This window comes from Lemur catta, chromosome 5 (genome assembly GCF_020740605.2).
Source record: "Lemur catta isolate mLemCat1 chromosome 5, mLemCat1.pri, whole genome shotgun sequence".
Lineage (NCBI taxonomy): Eukaryota > Metazoa > Chordata > Mammalia > Primates > Lemuridae > Lemur > Lemur catta.
The window spans coordinates 102,892,304-102,914,563 of NC_059132.1; the positions used below are offsets into that span (position 1 = coordinate 102,892,304).

General features: G+C 34.9%; 1 protein-coding gene and 1 pseudogene across 1 annotated transcript in view; one reads left to right on the forward strand and one right to left on the reverse strand.

Annotated features, from left to right (window-relative positions):
• The window catches only part of TENM3 (teneurin transmembrane protein 3), a 437,141-nt gene that overhangs the window by 191,652 nt on the left and 223,229 nt on the right, over positions 1 to 22,260 (reverse strand). The gene's annotated exons all lie outside the window — the stretch shown is intronic.
• LOC123638619 overlaps positions 17,589 to 22,260 on the forward strand; it is a 28,257-nt pseudogene continuing 23,585 nt past the window's right edge.

Genomic DNA, 22,260 nt, shown 5'->3' on the forward strand with positions numbered 1-22,260 from the left:
AAATGTTATATTTGGTCACAGACAGCCCAAAATATCCCTTCGCAAACTCTCCCTCGTGCACCCTCTTCATATATTCCTTGTTCTAGCAAAGCTTGTTGTACCCACTCCACTATGCATCCCACACCTTTCCACTTAAGCACAGCGGCTTCTATCTGGAAAGATATTGTCCTCCATCTTTTGACATCCAAATCCTACTTACTTGAAGCTCTAACAAAGATAACACTACTTCTGTTTTCTTCAGGTAAAAATCATTTATCTCTTCTCTGAGTCTTCTTAGGGTATTTTATCTGGTCTCTTTTCATGGCTCTATTCACTTTTCCCTGGGCGATACAGTTAATTTTGTAGGTCTCAGGTCGACGGCTAAACTGAGTGAGCAGGATCTACCCCTAATTTCACCTCTGAGCTCCTCTGGGCTGCACAAGGATAGATACTCAATAAACACTTGTTTCATGAATGAGTACTTGTGAAGAGTTCAGTGGGAGAGAGAGACAGTGGTAAAAAGAGGAGCCCACCCATATTGCTTCTCATGGTAAGGGAATTGGCAAACATGTCTTATTTTCTCAATTAAATTCTCAGATCCTGAAAGGTAGGACTCTAACTTTAATTTCTTTGGACTTTTTTTTTTTTTTTGAGACAGAGTCTCACTTTGTTGCCCGGCTAGAGTGAGTGCCGTGGCATCAGCCTAGCTCACAGCAACCTCAAACTCCTGGGCTTAAGCGATCCTACTGCCTCAGCCTCCCGAGTAGCTGGGACTACAGGCATGCGCCACCATGCCCGGCTAATTTTTTCTATATAGATTTTTAGCTGTCCAAATCATTTCTTTCTATTTTTGGTAGAGACGGGGTCTCACTCTTGCTCAGGCTGGTCTTGAATTCCTGACCTCGAGCGATCCACCCATCTCGGCCTCCCAGAGGGCTAGGATTACAGGCATGAGCCACCGTGCCCGGCCTATTTTTTTGGACTTTTTGATAACTTCACTAAGTGCTATACTCCAAGGACTCCTAACAATGTGCTGATTGCTGATTGATTGATGACATTTATGCAATAAATACCACCTTGAGGGGTCATCTCATTCAGGGCGGGCACCATTTCACTCACCCTGAAGATTGGTTTTTAGGAGTATCTCTTTGGAACTGTAGCAAATGTTCTCATATTTAAAATCTACCTTTTAAGATGTGCACATAATGAAAAGATTATATAAAACATATAAGAACATATTAAATATAAACATATAAGTCATGAAATAATATATAAAATATATTGTTATAAATTATATTTTACCAAACACAGTATGTCAGTATGTTTTCCTTGCATTTTAAAGCTTACAATTAGAAATGCCCCAATTTGATATTCTGGAAATGGTATAGGCTATTTTTTCAAAAATTTCCTTCTCTACCTTTCTTTAACATAACATTCTTGGCACCACGCTTATTAGAAATTATGTATTACATCAAACCAGTGCCTTTGCTCAGTTCACTTTCTTTCTGCCTGCCTTTCTTTTTCCAAGGTCCTACTGTTTATACAACTTTAATGAAAGCCTAATAGTTGTTCATTTTTACTTAATATGTTCAATGAAATTTATAGTGGTAGGGTTTTTTTTTGTTTTTTTAGAGACAGAGTCTTGCTCTGTTGCCCAGTCTGGAGTGCAGTGGTGCAACCATAGCTCACTGCAACCTTGAACTCCTGGGCTCAAGCGATCCTCCTGCCTTAGCCTCCTGAGTGGTTGGGACTATAGGTTTGTGCCATCATGCCAAGATAACTTTTTAATTTTTTGTAGAGACGGGGTCTCGCTATGTTGCCCACACTGGTCTCTAACTCGTGGGCTCAAGTGATCTTCCTGCCTTGGCCTCCCAAAGTGACGGGATTACAGGTGTGAGCCACCAAGACTGGCCAATAACAGATATTTTTAAAAATTCACAGTATATCACCAATCACAGAGATTAGATAGAAAAGAATGGTCATTTTGTTCCTCACTTTGCCATCAAAGAGCTTAGCTCTTCAACAGCATCGTTTAAGGCTGTTTCATGTTAAACCTATTAGCTTGGGTTAATAACTGGAATCATGGTATACACTGAATAGGCTGTGCTAATATTAGACCAGGAAAGAGCTGGAAACCACAGAAGTTACTGGATATAAGATAGCCTGCAGTTTAAGCAACTTACATATCCCCAATTCCAGGCAAACGTAAGGCCTATCACGGAGGTCTGCCCAGGGAAGAACAGAAACTATTGACAACTTTTCCTGGGTAGCAACTCTGCGATTACAAATCAGCAAGGTGACTGGTACCATAGTGACAAATGACAATAAATATGGGGTATCTGTTTTTCATGGGATATTTTCTTGAGTAAGTTACTTAATCTCTCTGAGCTTCACCTATTTTATAGTGCGTATTTTAAGGATCTAAAAGACACACAGTGCCTGACACAAAAGTAAGTGCTAACTGGTAACTGTTATTAAGGGTAGGGAAGAAACAACTCCTTTCAGGGCAGAACATCATGAGGAAAAAGCGAAATAACTGAAAAGCCTTGACAGCAACTAATACCACCATCCCTAGAAGTAAGAACACACAATCAGACGTGTCTGAAGAGGAAAAGTTTTTGCCTAACAGGTGAGATGATTACGATCAGAAATGTCATAGGAATAAAAAACAAACTGACCCCTTGCCAGTTCCCACACAAAAAGGAATTTGATATCATAGTCAAGAAGTTAGGCTGAGTCACTTTCTCCCAGCTAGTTATGGCCAGAGAATCATGTCAGAAACCAAAAAACATGTATCTGTGCTTATCTGCCAGTTTGAATTTTTTTTTTTTTTTAATTAAAAGCCACTGCTGGCAGCTCCCAGACTGCTGTGTGCAATTCAGCTCCAGCTCATCTCTGGTTTACAGCCTTGGGCTGTGGTCTTTGGGGAGCAGAGTGGAAATGGACTTTCAAACAGAAAAGCTGGAGAGAAAATAATACCTGCTGGGAGATAAAAATATCTTTGTGAGAGTGTATGTCTGCATTTGTATGTGTGCGCTCTGTTCGTGTGGGAGGAAGTAAAAGGTGAGAGTGAGATGAGAGGGGAGGAGGAGAATGGGCCGAGGCTTGCTTGGCCAGGTGTCACAGTTGGAAAGAATGTCCCCACAGCCACTCCAGCTGCTCCGTCCCACCCACTCCCTCACTAGTCTCTCCTGCTCCTCCTTCCCAGGATCTCGGCTGCGGCCTGGCTGCCAATGTCCCCAGGGAAGAAACACCCTAATTTGGAGGGGAGATAGAAGCTAAGGGCTGATAGCTGTCCTGCTTCAGAATAACTGCAGTTCGAGTAAAGTCTTCTATCAAAAGACAAATACAGGGATGGAGGGAAGGAGAAAGGAGGATGGAGGGATGGAAGGAAGGACAGAGAGGGAAAAAGGAGGGGGAGGGAGGGAGAGAGGAGAGAGAGAGGGATTATGAAAGAATAGAAACATTTTTAATTTTACAAAACTCCTGGAGAACGCTGAGAAGCACAGCTACACCAAACATCTACTGGGCATTCATCTGCACGTGGCTTCCTGACTCTTGGATACTAATCACAGCAAGTTGAATAAACAAATAAGCTCTGGTTTGGGCCCTCTTAGAGTTTACAGTATGAAATACAGACCATGCTGAACTAGACAAACATTTCAAAGGAGCCAAGCACATTTGCTGGTAGTTAGCAAAAGGTGGGATTAAAGCCTTTGTTTCTGTATCCTAAAAGTTATTCGTTTTCAGTTTACTTCCCGGCTAGATCTTCACCTTCTCTCGTAAGTTTTCTGCAAAAGTGACCTCTTTGTTAAAACAGATCACAAAACAAATCATATAAAACTCTTTTTGTTTTGTATGTTTAATTACCACATTAATTTAACTATCATGATCAGGGCTTCAAGTCAATCTTCCACATGTACAAGAATCAAATCATAGTTAGCTTTTGATTTTGACAAGCCCAATCTAATTCTTGGTTTAGCTTAATCTTTTGTTCCATTATCAACTAACTTTACAGCCTCAAGGAAATCACTTTCCCTTGATTTTCCAATGGTAAATTTAGGTAACAATGCTTCCCTCATCTGGCTACATTTCAGGAGTTATTAAAATTCCTGGTAGTATGATACATTCAAAGGTATTATACATTTAAAATTTTTATGACATTGAAAATAGTACATTGCAAACAAAATGCCTCCTTTGCCCAGAAAATCTCATATACATTGCACGCGTTTAGTAGTCATTACTTCCCTCTGACAAAAAAAAAAAAAAAAAAAATTAAGTAGCAAGAATTTTCCTTATAAATGGGGAAAATTTGAGTTAAGGAAGTACGTGTTTCTAGTCATATCACAAACTCAGTGGAGCTCCTCTTAAAGCTAAAAGAGTTAGGTATTCAGGGTGTTTTCTTCTCCTCTCCTTTTCGACCCCCTCCCCAATACAATATTAATAAGATAAGCACCTAAAAAGGAAGACTGGAAACTGGAAGAGAAAGACCTCATCTTACTCAGAAAATCACTTTCACATGAACCTTTTCCTCTAGTTCATTATTTTATCTAGGATCTCACACAAGCCCTTGTTTGAAGGTGAGTTTTCTGTTTATATACCTCTGTAAGCCCTTGGTTAAAGTACAGCACTGTGTAAAAATTTTCACCTCCACAAATTATCTGTCAGACAGCTGTCTGCAAATCAAATGAAAATTAAAATATGAGTTTTAAAAAATCTTCAGATGCTACATAAGTAAACAATATTGTTTTTATCATCATCAAATTGACTGTAAGGTTATTTATACAAAGACATTGAATATGAAAAATCTTAGAGATAAATAGGAAGATGTGAAAGGAAGACTTGTACTGACTAGAAGATACTACTTAGGTGAGCACAGATGGACTGCATTACTGTACTTACTGGGTTAGTGAAAATTTGCCTCAGTTTCTTCAGGGTCATTCTTTGATAAAAGGGTTAAAGGAAATAATCAGAGTATAAGTCTAAATCTTTGCATTCTCTTTTTCTCTTTGAGAGTTCACTGTACTTTCTATTTCAGGCAATGTGGTTACCTAAATTACCTGCCAACTCCCTTGCTATAAAACACCCAGACTTGGTTGGTAAAATATAATAAATACTGTTAGGGTAGAAAACTCACAGGTGCTCACAGCATGGGGGAGAAAGATTTATCACATAGTGATTAGGATATACAGAAGTAAAAGTTAATTTATTTTCCCGAGAAAGAAAGAAAACAAGAGAGAGATAGAGAGAGAGACAGAGAGGCCACAGCACTGGAGAAAAGGCAGAGGGTAGTGCCGGGCAGCTGAGGGAATGTTGCTTGGAGTTTTAAAGGGTAAAAATGGCTTTTTTCCCCCCTCTGCTTTAGCAGACTGATAACAGAAGTGGTGGCGAAGCTGTTGTAGGTTTTCTTTATTTTCTCTTTTCTCTGTGAAACCAGCTCATCTGAGTCCTTGAAATCTGTTTTTGTTTTTTTTTTTTTAAGCAGGAACTAAGGCAGAGAGCTGGAGCAGGGAGATTGCACCCCTGCTGTCTGCTTAGGGCTCTTCAAGGCTGAGAAAGAACTCTTAGAGATAACAAGTTAGGCCACAGGTGTTTAACGAAATAAAACAAAGGGAAGTTGTACTGTGAGTTTTCTCTTCAAAGGGGCAATTCTGTGCTGTGAGTTTATTTCTCTTACTTTCTGTTCCATAGCTTATTTTCCTCTGTTAGGTAGATCATTGGTAAGGCCACCTTTCAAATACCTTTTGGGTCAATCCATTTAGTATATCTACTGAGTGTCTACTATTTGCCAGGTTATGTTTTAGATATTGAAGATATATCAGTGAATGAAACAGCCAACAATCTCAGCCCACCAAGGGAACTTATGCTTCAGGTTAGTATAAACTGAATTGGAAAGGAAGGATGAGCCAAAAACAGACGAGATAAAAAACTTTAAGTGCATATGAGCTGACACTGTAGCTTTCCTGAGGAGGTTTGCCTGTCTCTATAACCTTTTGAATATACAAGGAAGAGACAAGAGATAATGCCTCAATTATTATTGGGACCCCTAGATAATGCCTGGACCCCTGAAGTGGTATACCCTCAAAAAGTAGAATTTAAAAATTTTCTCACTGAAAAGGGAACAATAAGTTATCTTGCTATGTTGTCTTAAGCTCTAGATGGGGAAACAAACAACTCCTAAGAATTTTAATCATTGGCCTGGGCCTCCCTGGGATTTAAGTATGAGATTGAAACTTATATTATCAACATGGTTCCGGAACCTCAAGCCAAGAAATTAGTATTAAAAGTGGTTCTGGGTCAGCAATGCTTCTGCCTGAGATACCCAGCGGTAGCAAATGCCAAACTTTTTAGAAGAATATGTTCTCAATCAATTGCTCTTGGCTCTCAAACAAAGGATTTCTACAAATCAAACTCCATATTCAATGAGTTTACAGTCTAAAATTACAAAATTTAAGAGAAAAAAAATCTTACCTTGAGCTAAAGTCTACAGACAAAACAAACACCAGGAATTTATCTCCCTCAAAATTTCAGATAGTATAACCATCAGATAAAACTACAAGTATATTTATAATGTTTAAAAGAAATTTAAAACGTAAGAATTAAACACTATGAAAAAAGAAGAGGCAGTTTGAAAAAAGGAGAATATCTATAAATAGGAAAAAGACAGCATTGACATTAAAATCTCATTGGATCACCTAAACAGTATATTAGACACAAGTATAAAGAGTACCATTAAATTGGAAAACAAATCTGCGAAAATCATTTAGCATCAGAAAGATGAAGAGTGCTTACATACGAATGAGTAGTTCAAAGACAAAAACAGAATGAGATATACATACAGTAAGAGTTCTAGAAGGCAACAGAACTTTCTTTAGAGCTAAACAGCTTTGTCCAAAGTTCCTAATACCATGCCTATGGATGTTAAGTTATATAGAACATGTATTTATTCATCTCTTTCTCATTTTGTTTGAATTGTCTCTGCTATTCTTTTTGTTATTGGATAGCAGAATTTTTGGTTATGTTTTATTTAAAAGGCAACTTCTCTTGAATGGCAATAACTTGTCTTTAAAGAAATCATTCTGGCTTCTATGGTTGCTACATAAAAGTGTGCAGTTATTCTAAATGTCAAGCATCCTAAAATATTTCAGTAGGTAGAAACAAGTATAAATGGCTATCTTTTGCCCGTTAAAGTGGTTCATCTTGTCAACACTACTAATGTCACAGACACATCTGTTACAGAATTCTTAGTTTTGATCATTTCTAACGAAACATACATAAAACATCTATTATATATGCACAGAAAACTGGATAACAATACCTTTAAAATGTCTCAGCGTATGTTTCAGGATACTCTTCTACCCATCTAAAATTATTTACCTGAGAGAATAGGCAAAAAAGGAAGAAGCTGCCCCAATCTTGACAATAAAGAATTGTTAAAAAAAATAAATCAATAAACACTTTCTTTCTTCTCCTCCCCTTATTGGCTAAGGAGCATTTGAGTTTAGTGCAATTAAATTTTACCATACTGACTTTAAATGGAGCATATGATAAGATATAAGTAAAACACATATTTGTAATATGGATAAGGACTGGCTGGAAGGCAAGTAAAGCTATATTACTGTGACAAGTGGCTTATAAAGAATAAGAAAAGCAAATCACATATTTCAAACAATGCAGAATTTGCTATGCTTTTCAGATAATATATTCTTTATCACAAAGAAAATGTCTGGTATAGAAGAAAGAGTATTAAAAAAGGAAACCAGAAACACAAGATTGAATATTTGCTCTAACTAACTGAACATAACTACATATAAATCCATTAACTTCTGAGCTTTGGTTTTCTCTTCCAAAAAAATGGGGAGAGAGTAGGATAGAGGTCATACAATAAAGTTTAAAATATTTCAGTTTTAAAATTCCCTTTATTTTAGTTAATACATAAAATCTTGAACTGTATTGGCTTATGTTATGAATATTACTGTTATGAATATTAAAAATTTAAGATAATTAAAAACACTAATATTAAGTTATATATATAAAACATTTATGGGATATATAGTTAAAAAAATCACTTTACTTCAAATGTAAATATTATGAAAACCCCACCATATTAACTCATGTCATTAAATACCTCACCATATTATCTTATGTTATAAATATTAAAAATAATACTTTTATTTTTAAAATAAATTCCTCCATATTATCTTACATTATAACTATTAACATCTTAAGGTACATATATGTAAAAATCACTTTATATCAAATTTGAATTTCTTTCAGATTTCAGTGTTAAGACTCATAAATCAAATTTTAAAAATAACTATGTAAAAAGCCAGGATGCATCTTTTAAGCTTAAAAAATCTGACCTGTTTTATAAAAGATATGATGACTTATAATACATTTTAAAAATTAGTTAATAATTTTAAAAAAAAGATTGTCTACTTTGAGCCTTTTTCTGATTTTTATTTCTTATATATTTTAGAACTATAGGAGAAATCAATCAGAGAACACACAGAAAGTTCCCAACAACCCTGCTGCTCTTGTTTCTCAAAACATATTAACTTTGCCATCATTATTTTTTCTTAGTATATTATTAGATATCATATCTGTTATCTGCAGTTTATTGAGTCCATATTGTCTTTTAATGTTTTACATGGAAACTGAACTAAATCTTCTTTTAAGTTTCCTTCTAATTATATTATGACCTCTCAGTACAGATATGTTTTATCACAATTTTTTTTTTTTTTTTTTTTTTGAGACAGAGTCTCACTCTATTGCCCGGGCTAGAGTGCCGTGGCATCAGCCTAGCTCACAGCAACCTCAAACTCCTGGGCTCCAGCGATCCTCCTGCCTCAGCCTCCCGAGTAGCTGGGACTACAGGCATGCGCCACCATGCCTGGCTAATTTTTTATATATATATTTTTAGTTGTCCAGCTAATTTCTTTCTATTTTTTTAGTAGAGACGGGGTCTCGCTCTTGCTCAGGCTGGTCTTAAACTCCTGAGCTCAAACAATCCGCCCGCCTCAGCCTCCCAGAGTGCTAGGATTACAGGCGAGAGCCATTGCGCCTGGCCACAAATATTAAATATTACATACATGCAATCAGTGGAACCCATTTTGTCTTTTCCACTTTTGGCATGTGCAATGAGAGTGATCTATAAGTGGAAACCATGCAATGATGTTCTTTGATTAAAAGGGAAATGAAGTCATAGTTTAAACTGACACATACATACCTATTTGCTGGATTCCCTTCTCTGTCATTAAAAATTTGGGGATAATTTTTTGGGGGTGTATATAACACTAAAAGCCTTTTCCCAATATATATTCTTCTGCTGCTTTCATGACTGAGCACCTATGGAAGGCATGATGGTACAGTGAAAAGAATATTCAATATGAGAGATATTATGAAGACCAATGTCAAAATAAGATCATGTATATGACAATGCTCTAGAAACTGCAAGTAGTACAGAAATGTAAGGTCCTGTTATCGTTTGGAAGATTCATGATCTGTATTTTCTAAGGCTTTGCTGTGCCTTTTAACATAGTACTAAGCATGATTTGTCGAGGCTGGACGCCTGTTTTTTCTTCAGGACGCCCATTGCTGCTAGAAACCTTCCTCTCAACGTAGAGGTTCAAAAAGAAGAAGGTGACTAAGATATTTTTTTCACAGACCTTCTGATCTTTTATTTCATGAGTCTATAAATAGTTTATTGCCAGTTTATTAAAATTTTCCATAGAAGAGGTAAATGAGCACTGGATTTACCGTAGAGAGAGTATAGAGACGTGATATGTTTGTTAGTTTGCTCAAGCTTCCATAACAAAATACCATAGACTGGGTGGCTTAAAGAACAGAATGTTATGTTCTCACAGTTCTGGAGGCTAGATGTCCCAGACCAAGGTCTGGCAAGGTCGGTTTCTGGCAATGGCCCTCTTTCCAGCTTGTAGATGACTTGTTCTTGCTGTGTTCTCACGTGGCTGGGAGGGGAGGGCACAGCCCTAAAGAGCAAGCTCTGTGGTATCTCTTTCTATGAGGATGCTAATCTTAGAGGATCAGGGATACACCCGTATGACTTCATTTAACCGTAATTACTTCCTTAGAGGTCCCATCTCCAAATATAGTCACATGAAGCATTGGACTTTCAACATACAAATTTAGGGGGATACAAGCGTTCAGTCCATAATACCTGGCTTTCAAGCTCCCTGTCCAAAACTTAGTAACTATGTAATTCAATTTCCAATTCTAAATTCTCTGGTTCCTCACCTATAAAATGGGGGGTAATAATCACTCCCATACACAATTGCTATGAGATGAAAATTAAGAGATAACATATATTAAAGTATTTTTATAAACTGTGAGGTGCTATTTCAGTGTAAGGTCTTAATTTCCAGGCTTTTCTAATTTATTCAAATAAAATAACAAAAGTTTTTTACCATTTTGTTTCTTAGACAAAAGAGGATGTTTATGTGTTAGTACGCCCATAAGATAAAATAATTTCGTTCTATGGGGTGGTCTTTAAAAATATTCTATTTTCATTTCCAAATTTATAAAGGCAAATATATACACATAATTATATTTCAAAAATATCTCTTAATATCATTTAATTAGAATGTTCACTTGAGATAATATATCACTGGCATAAAAGATGGAGAGAATGTACATTATTACAGAAATAATTCCCTGCACATGCAGGGTGTGCTGTCTAAAATTTGCTTCAACCCTGTATATTGAACTCATTCTTTTAAATATTGAATTTGTATTCTTTGCATTTAAAGCAACACACTAGAAAATGATGCTTCCATCTAAACATGTAAAAATGTAAAGATGAATGAAGCAACTTTATGTTTTATGGCATTTACTTCGAAAATCTGATTAAGATAGATGTCTTTAGCTCATAATTCTTCAATGTCACGTTGTCATAGTTCCCATCAGCAAGATGTTTTAAAGGCTTTCGATTAATATTGCATGCCAGAACTGAAATTACATCCTTTGTCGTTTAGTTCTTAATGGTGCAAGTGATATCTATCAAGTAGTGTTTTATGAAGCGTGTGTGATTTTTATTGCAGGCTGTTTTCACAAATCTTTTTCAGGTTTCAGAAAGACTGCTTAGGGTTTACAATAAATAAGCTTTTCTGTTGAAAATCATGATGATTCTTAAAACTAAAGTGAAACTTATATTAATTAAAATGTATTTATCAATTAAAAAATCATCTATTTGAATCTGCTGCATTCCCATTTGCACAGTCTTGAAAATATTTGCTTTAACCCAAATATTTTAGTAAATCACACTATTATAATATATGTAAAGTAAGTGCCAAACATACATAGCTCACAAAGCCTTCATCAGCAGCATGTACATTATCTGCCTAGTAAGGAAACTACATCTGGATACAGTATATACTAACAATTGAATGATGACTGGGTTTATGCTACAAAAGTATGTTTCATTTTTTAAAATATGATTAAATTAAGAGGGATCTAGTGTTCTAACATTAATTTCAAAAATTCTAAAACTCAAACACTTCAAATACAAGTCATTTTCATATATTAAAGATCCAGAATCATAATAGAATCTTATACATAAATTAGGGAGATGTAAGTGAAAAAAAGACTATTCTTATATTTGTTTTGTTTTTTTTTTTTTACTTCGAACATAAACCAACATATTTAGGTTCTGGCTGTATCACTAATATATTCTACTTTTGTAGTCCTGGCTCCTTTTATTACGGGGAGAGATTATGATTTCTAAGGTCTTTCTTTCTGGTTTAAAAAAAATTCCTTAATCCCATAGTGCTTTAGAAAAAATACACACAGGAAGTTTAAAGCTTTGGTGGCTAACTAAGTTTCATATGCTGTCATGCTTGATCAGTCTCCATTTTACAAAATATAAATCCAGTCTAGATAAAACAGCTGATCAAAAACATACAGGACAATGGCAAAAGGCTTATTCTGGGATGTGTCTCCCTTGGGCCTTATCTCCATAGTTGATGTAAGATAAAGCTGGCTACAGCTCTCCTAAGTTGGCTGTGGTCTTTCGGGATCTCACAGACATGTGGCTTTTGCCAACTATATGTCTGTTATAAAGGAGAATAAGAATATTAACATGAAGATCAACATTCTTATCCAGCTTTGCCCTGCACATTTATCTTGTTTGGATAATTGCACATTTAAAATTAGAGGCTACTTATCTGGTTCTAGACATTAGGGAATAATATACACAGAAAAGTTTCTTCTAATTCTAATTCCCCATGGCAACTCACTGCAGTTCTCATAAGGAAGAGCTTGTCTTTCCTTCAATGTTTACTTGAATTTCTTTTCTGCTGTATGTGGTTCACTGAAGGAAGGGCAGCAGTTCACTTTAAAAACATTTTCTCCATTAGCTGGAATCGATTTTTTTAAAGCATTCCAACATGTCCATATCCAGTCTAAAACAATTCCTTTAACCCCTGATATTCAAAAATACTATAGGCTTAACAGACAATCTATCCTCTTTACTTAAAAAAAAAAAAAGGATTTAATATTTTTCCTCTATTTTATGTTTTGTTGTTGTTGTTGTTGGCTGCTATAAGTAAATTTATTACCCAGTAACTCCAAAGGGAATTACTAAAAATCTAGGTTCAATGCAACCATGTAAATCCTAAGCGTAAAAAGCTGGAGTAAGGGGAGTCTACAAAGGAAATTAATACTCATTAAAACCTATTAAGCTCATTATGCTATGTGCTCAACATGTGTTATTTTATTTAATCTCACGGCCACTTTAAACTGTAGATACTTATCCCTGTTTCACAAGTGGGAAAAAAGTACAGGGAAATTAAGAAATCTGGCAGTGGTCACAGAGTATGACTCAAAGCTGTCCATCTAATTTATACAGGAATAATTATTTCTGTCAGTTTTGTCGTCAAAAAGAAAATGAGGAGGAAATGCTAGCTTTAAGATAGTACTGTAGAAATTCGTTTTTCAATGGAAGAAATGCCGGCTTCATTTTGAGTGTGGGGTCAGAGCGCTATCTGGTAACGGTCAGTGTGGAGGCCCCAAAGCAGCAGCGATAACAGAAGCATTCTTCTATTACCGGGAAACCAAACTGCACTGCATTTTAAATAGGGGAACACAGATGAAAAAATAATCTGGATGTTGTTTTCCAGTTTTATAAAGAGTTCAACACTTCTTAGTATGTGCGCAGTCTTTTGTCTCAGTTTTTAATTTTCTAAAGGCAGTACATGTGTTTCTCATGCTAAGGAACAAAAATATAATACATTAAGAAGATCTCTAAAAGTAATGATTTATATCATTCCTTTTCTTCTTGTCCTTATGGTACATCTTGGAGTTGGCAGGTTATTTTATAAACTCACAATGGTTGCTAATGTAAGCGCAAGATATTTTCTTAACATTCTTAAGGGATTATTAGAGTTATCAAATCAAACAGTACTACAAAGCACAGTCCCATAGGCTTATCTTTGATAATCACCATGATTTACTGACAAATATTTGAGACAGCATTATTAAAAGTTAATGGCCTTCGGCTTATAAAGAACTGTTAACTACTCTTTAACTTCTTACTTTGATAATACATAGTATGCCATGTTTATATTTTTGTGTGGTCACCAAAATAAAGTCACACAATTTTACAGGTTATATTCAAAACAAAATATCTGCTCCCTTTGTGATTTTTTACTTCTTAACTGTTCTGTCAAAAACTGGGTAAATTTTTTAACATTATGCATGTTTTAAAATTAAAAAAGATTAAAAGTACAATTTATATTAACATGTTTAGTAGTCTGCTTTTTGTATGTCAATACAATGAGAAGTAGCACACCTTAAATATATAATTTAACTTAAAATAGTCACCAAAATCAAGTGACAGATGCAATTAAATGATTACTTCAGCAAGATAGAAAATATTGTAATGAAGAATACTAATTAACTTTCAAACAATGAATATTGCGAAATCCAAGATATACACATTCCCACATCAATAAAAATGAAAAGTGACCTCAGAAACATTCTTTAAATTCGAAAATGTACCACACATAATTAGCAATCAAAGCTTGAATCATCAGGCTTAGCAGTAAATATTTTGCCCTGGTACTGAGTGAAAACAGATAAGTTCATAAAAGGCGCTATGATGTCTGCCATGCCTCCATTCATGCTTGTTGCTCACAAAGACTAGCATAATGAAAACACTTTCTGATTTCAAGGCAAGTCGGAAATATGAAGATTTATAACGTGGCAGATCTAATGGAGCTGTCAAAAAGGGAAGTTACACTCACAATGAAATGGTCACATCATGATCTAGTTTTCATTATAATTGGAAAAAAAAAATCTTTGTGAAGAACCCTGCAAATGTTTTGGGTAAAAGAGACTGGTGATTAAAGAGGAAGGGAAAGAAAAAACAGAGCTATGAAGGGGTATTTCTTCAAAGAATTACAGCTGAGGTCCGAGATAATGTAGTGCACAAGGAGATAGTGAATTTAGTAAAGTATCTTCCTTTAAGTGCATTATTCCCCTTTCATTTGGAATATAGAAAAGAGTCAGAAGAAGACAAAAGACAAGGAGAGAACCAAACTTCCAAAATAGCATTACACTACATTATTAATAGTGTCACACGAAGAGAAATGACAGCTCTCAGGAGTACTTTTGTCTCCACTTACTTTAATTAAACTCCCTAGGCTATAAAGTAAATTCAAACCTCTTTCTTAACCATAAAAAAAATCCAGATGGATTAAGATTTGATTTCTGGCCTCTATTGGTCCTCAAGCTTACTTATATGCTATTTAAAACAATAGAAACAACAGCAAAATAAATCGCAACATCCTGCAATTTTCTCAAAAGAACCAAGATTCCATCCTCTGCTCCTCTGCCTTCTGATAGATAAGTTAGTTCCCCATGTGTCCCTCCCTCTGTGGCAGGCATCAATCCTCATTTAAATTGGAAATGAGAATTCTAACAAAATTATACTAGTACGAATGTTTCAATTAACTTTCCTTATACCAGAGTACCATAACAACCTTGTTTTAAAATAAACTACTGTGATTTTTAAAGTTCAGTGCAAAGTATGATCCCTGAAAATTAACCTAGATAGCATACTGGTTGGAGGAAAAAAGAGAAGTTTTCAAACATGCGGGCACAATTTTAGAAATCCATTATAGCCAATGTCATTATTCTTATTCTAAAAAAATCTTAAAGGAAAATGTATTTCTTGTCTTTTCTCGGTGCATTGTCAAATCTGTCCAAAATAAAATTTATCATCCTCCTTTTATACTCTGCCCAATCCAATCTCCTCCTTCTCAACGATACCACTTTTCCATTGAAATCACCGTTTGCTACTCAAAAGTTTGGTGACATTTTGACTCTTACTCTTTGGTGCTTTATATCTAATCAATATGTTTGTTAGTTTATTCAGAATGTTTTTTGTTATGTTCCTTCCTCTGTATTCCCATTACATTACCCCATCTAGACCCTTATTATCCCTCCCTCCCTCTCATTTATTAAATAAAAATTACTGTTTGTGAATTAGATATGAGCCCTGTGAAAACTGTATATTCACATCTCTGCCTACTGACTCTCTCTGCTCCCATCTATCCTGCACTCAACTAATATTTCATTTGCATAACTTCATTAACTGCCTTTAACCAATAATGGAACACTGTCGCCAGGCCAGGAGTCCAAATTTTATTTACCAGTAATGTTTAAGTACTATGGATACAGAAGAAGGCAGGTCGACTGGCCTAAAGGATCTTATGCCTTAATTGGGGACTTACACACCTGAAAGAGCCAGCACAGAAATCTCTGGCAGGTGCAAAATAACATTCAAACCATACAAGGAAGGTAAGGAAACATTTGCTTTGTGATGAGATTGGTTTGCAAGGCTTAAAGTGAAGGCTGGCATTGAGGTAAACTTTGAAGGAGAAGCAAAGAGTTTGCAAAGTCAAAGCAGTGATTACAAGGAAGACTGGATATGTCATTAGTGATGCTGGTTTGGAAAGCAACTTACAAAGTTCTGGATAGGTGAAGTGGGGCCAACTGATAACTTAAAACTCCAAGGGGAAGAATTGTACCTGATTTGGTAAGACACATAGAGGTTCCTTAAAAAGGATTTATTATGAAAAAAAGAAGTCAGAGGAAGATTAACCTGAGAGCTCTTCTAGGGTACAAGGACCGTGTGACAGCAATTAGGCTGTGAAGTGATGACCATCCTCTTAAGCAATATGAGCTGAGTAGACTCATTTGTAATGGTTCATTCATTCATTCCACAAATATTTACTGAACACCTACCACAGCTAACCAATGTATGAGGGATACGTTAGTTAAAAACAAACAAATAGAGCTTACATTGTAGCATGTGGAGGGGAGGAATAAGGGAAACATCACATTCTAAACATAAATAAATAACATAGAACATAATATTGACAAAGCAGGCTAGGGGCTTAGGACTACTGGGGAAGGGATCAAAATTTTAAATTGGGTCATCAGTCTAGGACTTATTGAGAACATTACTTTTAAGCAAAGACTTGAAAATAAGAATGGAGACCCTCCTAAGGAGGGAAGACAATAAATTAGGTTTTAGATATTGATAAATCAATAGAATTAAAAATGTTTACATGTTAGGATATTTTTGTGAGCTATCTCAGAGGTTTCTGAGTATTTGAGGATCATAAAGATAGTTGAAACTGGATAATAAGTGCTATTATCTATGTGCAGGATAACCATAGATATTAATGTTAATAAAACCATGTTCCCCAAATTTATATATTTTCTCCGAAATTCACTGGATTTCTATTGTTAATATAGTAGATCTACTTGATTGTTGATGACTCCATTGCTATTTCTGAAATTAACTATTCCAGTTTTCTACGTAACCTACTGGATGGTTAGAAATTCCCTTTAGAGGTCGGTTGTGATGGCTCATGCCTGTAATCAGGTCATGGAAGGAGGATCGCTTGAGGCCAGGAGTTCATTGGAGACAAGCCTGAGCAAGAGGGAGATCCTAAGATCCTGTCTCTACAAATATTAATAATAGAAAAATTAGCTGGGCATGGTGGCATTCGCCTGTAGTCCCAGCTACTCAGGAGGCTGAGGCAGGAGGATTCCTTGAGCCCAGGGGTTTGAGGTTGCAGTGAGCTACAATGACACCATTGCACTCTACCGAGGGCGACAGATCGAAAAAAAAAAAAGAAAGAAAAAGAAATTCTTTTTAGACATTTTTTCCTTCAATATAGCAATAGTACAGAAGGGGGTCTTTATTGAAAACCTTAGTATCTTTAAAAATGCCTCTTGAGCTGGTGTTCAATTCAATTCCAAGGAGTAGGACAATTATCTCCTTCATTTACTCATTCATTCATTCATTCATTCACTTATTAATTTACACAACACATATACACTGAATACCTGCAGTATTTCAGTTACTTTCCAGGCACTAGTAATTCAAATATGAGCAAAACATACACTTTCCTGCCCTGTTAGAGCTCTCCGTGTGTCTGATTTCAGAAATTTTTTTCCTACTATATTATGCTGCCGGGCTTCCCACTCTTTAGTATACAAACATACAAAGAGATGAATGTTCTGAAAGGTTTACAGAAGGCTTTTCTGATAAGATATTACTTGTGCTGCAATGAAGAATGTGTATTTCAGGCGGAGGCAGCTCAGGACAACTGGCAAAGAGGCAAAGGCATGAGATTGAGCAGGAACAGAGTGAAGCCTTGGCTCAGTTTGGCTACGGAGCACAGAGGGTGCAGGTGACGCTGGGACAGGATGGATGAGGTAGGACAGGAAGCTGGGAGGACAAGCAGATTGAAATTTTCATGGGCCTCACCTTGTTCCACTTCAGCTTTCACATATTTACAAAAGGGAGCTGGTTTTAAGCAAATGATCTACTGAATAAATATAAAAATCTCCTATGGTGGATTTTCTTAACATTGTCTAAACATAAGCTTGAGTGTACTCTTGTTTAAAGTTGAATTCTGTGTAAGATAATGCTTTATCATACCCTGAAAATGAGAATAATCAAATACAACCAAAACTCTTGTAGAGGATGTTTAACTCTGGAGCAGAATGAATATAAATGAGGTAAAGCACAGAAAATGGCTATTTCAACTTAGAACCTTACTCTTTGACTGATTATTATTCATATTTAGGGATGTGAACCTTAAGGATAAAAATTTCATGTTATTTCTTCCTTTAATACAGTGCTCCGTCTAAAACGAATTTCTTATTTTCCTAAGACATGTAACTTTAACTTATTTTGATTTTCTAAAATAGAGAAGCATGATACCATAGTAGTGCTTTCTAGAATATTTAAAATAAACAAAAGTATTATTCTTTATGCATAAATACTGATGCAAGTGAAGACAATTATGAGGACAGAAAATAAGCTGCAAATTACAGCATTATAAATATATAATTAGCCTTTGTTACCATTTTTTCCTTGAAAAAATGATGAATATTAAAAGCAGCAGATGAATATTAAAAGCTTGTGTCTTGTTTTAAACCAGAGGTATGCAAACTCTAGTCTGCTGACACCTGTTTCTGTAAATACAGTTTCATAAGAACACAGCCACATCCATTCATTTGTGTGCTGACGGCTTTCATGTTAAAAGTTAAAGGATTTGAGTAGTTTCCACCTCATGACTCGAGAAAAGCCTAAAATATTTACTATCTGGCCCTTTAAGAAAAAGTTTGCCAACCAGTTTTTTTCTTCAGCTGAAAAATTTTTGGAGGCAATTGTAGATTCACATCTCAATTTTAAGTTTTAATAAACAATACAAAGAGATCCCTGTACTTTTTAGTAGCTTCTCCCAATGATAACATCTTGCGAAATATCAGAACGATGACAGTAATACAATCCACTGATTTTATTCACATTTCCCCGATTTTACTTACCTTGTATTCCTCGTGTGTGTGTGTGTGTGTGTGTGTGTGTGTGTGTGCTATATAATTTTACTACATGTCTATGCTGACCAATCGCTTTCTCAATGATGAGGGTTTTTCTTATCCTTTGTTTGGAAGCCAAAAATTGGTATAAAACCAAAAATTGTAAAGTTGGTATTAGTTTCAAGTTCAGCAAAAGTTGGGGAGATAACCTAGAGAGAAAGAGCCAGATTGAAGGCTTATCTGTAAAAGTCATTTATGTATAAAAGGAAACATATGGCTCTAGGTCTGAGGAGAATAAAATGCAATTTTGTGAGCAGAATAAATCATCTGTAATTTCATGGTAAAGATTTTTTTTTTTTGAAATAAATGTTATTGAGAGGCTTACCTTCTTATTACCAAATCTTGGGGGTGTGGGCCCAGGGGGGTGGGTTTACAGGGCAGTGGCAGGGTAGGGGAAGAGAAAAAGGAACAAAAATGTAACAAATTTTAGGTCTACTAAAAGGTGACTTGCCGGTTAAAATTAAGGCTTTATCTGTACATATCTTTTGAAATTACTATCAGAAAGGAAAAGATAATATATCTTAATGTATTTGAGTTCAAATATATATACAGATAGCACCTATGAATGGCTCCATGAAATGCTTTAACATTGTAAATAATTCTTGATACAGTGGCTCAGGAGAATTCATTTGCTTAAGATGCTTCCTTCATTTCTAAAGCAAGAAACTAATAAAGGTGAAGTTTCATAAATACAATTTCGTAGAGATGGCAATAAATAAATGCATGAAGTAATGCATACCAAATGACAACAATCCACAAGTAAGCCCTTCCTATGAGTTTCCTTTCTGGAAGAAAGTGGAGAATAAATTAATGAATAAATAAATAATAAATAATAAAGCCATGGTAAATTGCAATTCTGATAAGAGTAGAAATCCACATGCTATGGGAATCAATTTGACATGACTAGTCATTTTAAGGATTGAAAAGAGACATATGAAAGAAGATAAATTTCTACCTTCTTATAATCAAACTAAATTGTCAAGGTTGTTGTAATAAAAAATTATAGGACTTTGGATAAATTATGAGAAAACATTTTAAGCCATGAATGGAGGAGGCGGCATGTTCAAGAACTAAGTCTTTTTTGAATTAAAATCCTTTGCTGTGTTTGAAATGAAATGGAAAGCACTTTAGCTAAAAGCCTTTAAGAATTTATTTTCGTTTTTTGTATTTCATTGTTGTTAATCTATTTATTTTATTCCTGAAAAACAAAATATATAATTTCTCCTCTGAAAAAGTAGCAATAAATAATGACAAATGTGAAAAGAATTTCTGCATAAGTATAATCATTTTTATAACATGTGAAATATGAATCTCAGTATTTTTCCTCATTAATAAATAAAACATGATAACATTTGGGAATAACTGGAAGTAATCTATAAATAAACTTTCTTTTTAATAGTAAATCACATAAAAATTCAATTCTGACATAAAGTTTCAATACTCCCTTTCCTATATTTATTTCCCTGGTACCCATCTTCAAATCCTTTAGAAAATATTCAGAAATTTTAACCGATATACTGCTCTGAAGTCATAAATATTTGTGGCATTAGTTCAATGTGGGAAACTAGGATAAACCACAAATATACCAAATTTTCAACCTTTCTTATTACATCCCTGTTTTTACAGTTGTTTCTGATGGTGTCACACCATCAGAATAGAATTTCATCACTATAATAGTGTGATGCTCTCCTAAAAATATGATTGAAGGATTTGATTCTTGTGTCAAAAAAGCTTATTTAAATGTTATTCTGAGGAGTGTACTTGAAAACTTGTGAAAACAATTTATAGAAACTCCTTCAAAATTAATATTTTAAATTGATTTGATAAATTTATGTTGTCAATATCAGAAATATATTTATTTCATAAAAGTAGATACATACAAGTTATCGGTTATATTCCAACATGTGTCATTATTCAAATAAGTCCTACTCAAATCCCAACGATGCTGAGAGACAAAAACTAAGCAATGTCTGTGGAGTCCGGAGGATTTGAGTTTGAATTTCTGAGTCTCATTTTCCTAATGTAGAAAATGTAGATTAACAGCTACTACTTCTGGAGGATAAAGGAGATGAAATTCATTGAAATAATATCTGGCATAAATTGTAATTGATATAAATGATTAATAAATGAAAGGTTTTTTTTTTTATTACTGTTTGACCTGAGGAGAACCTGCAAAGCCAACCCCTAGAACAGAGATGGAATATATGAATCTCTCATAACTTCCCCTCCCATTCCCTCACTGCCGCCCCCACCCTAAGTATGACCTTAACAGGTATCATTAATCTCTGTGGCGCTCTTGGCTCCTATCAAGGTCCAAATATTACTCAAAACCCTAAAGCAGGCAGCTACCAACAATGAAGTTGAGTTGCTAAGTGAATTCAAGCCTGTTTATCAAATCTAGGAGCAACTATTTCTACTGCTTTTTAAAGCCAGTAAAAGAAGTTTCTTTAACCTGAATGCCTCTAATTTTATTTTTTAATTTATTTTATTATGTACTTAACAGAAGTGGTTGATATATCAGTTTGGTAGAATTTAGGAGGAGTCATAGGTCACTAAAAATGGTATACCCATCTACAAATGAGTAGGTTTTTCAACATGGACTATGACATTAAGATCAACTCTATTGTGAAACTGTTCAAGGATACTGCATTTCTGAAGGTACTACTAATTAAATGTAGACCTATGCCATAGATTAGCATGAAGGTGCTTTAATAAACGACTTAGTACACTAAAATGTTTTATATTGCTATTTTTGGCATTTAAATATGTTCCTCCAAATTGATGGCTACTTACATACAGTTGAAAAGCCCAATGTGATAGGTAAGCAATTGTCTTTACAACAATGTTCTTATTTTAATACTAATCTTTGGTTTGTGGCTGTTTATAAAATATGCTGTTGTATACAAATCTGCCACTCACTCAAAAGTCAGTCCTAATTGCTATGTGCCAGAATGGTTTTTGGTTTTTGTTTCATAGCACTTTATAATTACGTTACATTGTTTGAAATTTTGCACTCTTGTTTGTTAATTATATATATTGGGGGAAAATATGCATTCTTAAAATGCTCACATCAATGGTTTCTTATATAATTACTTTTTAGTAGAAATTTCTGTTGTCTGAAACATAGATCATATTACCAAAACGTATTACCAGGAAAATCTACAAACCACCTAATTAGACTTCTCACTTTACTGGGATTTTTCCTATCCTTCAAATTTTAAAAGAGAAGAAAATACAAAGAAAACAAAGTATACTTTTAAAAAAATATTTTAAGAACATGAATAAGGCATGTCCTTATGATCACACGGACTGATCTACACAGCCTATGCCTCATTTACACTTCTAAGACAGTGAGAACAA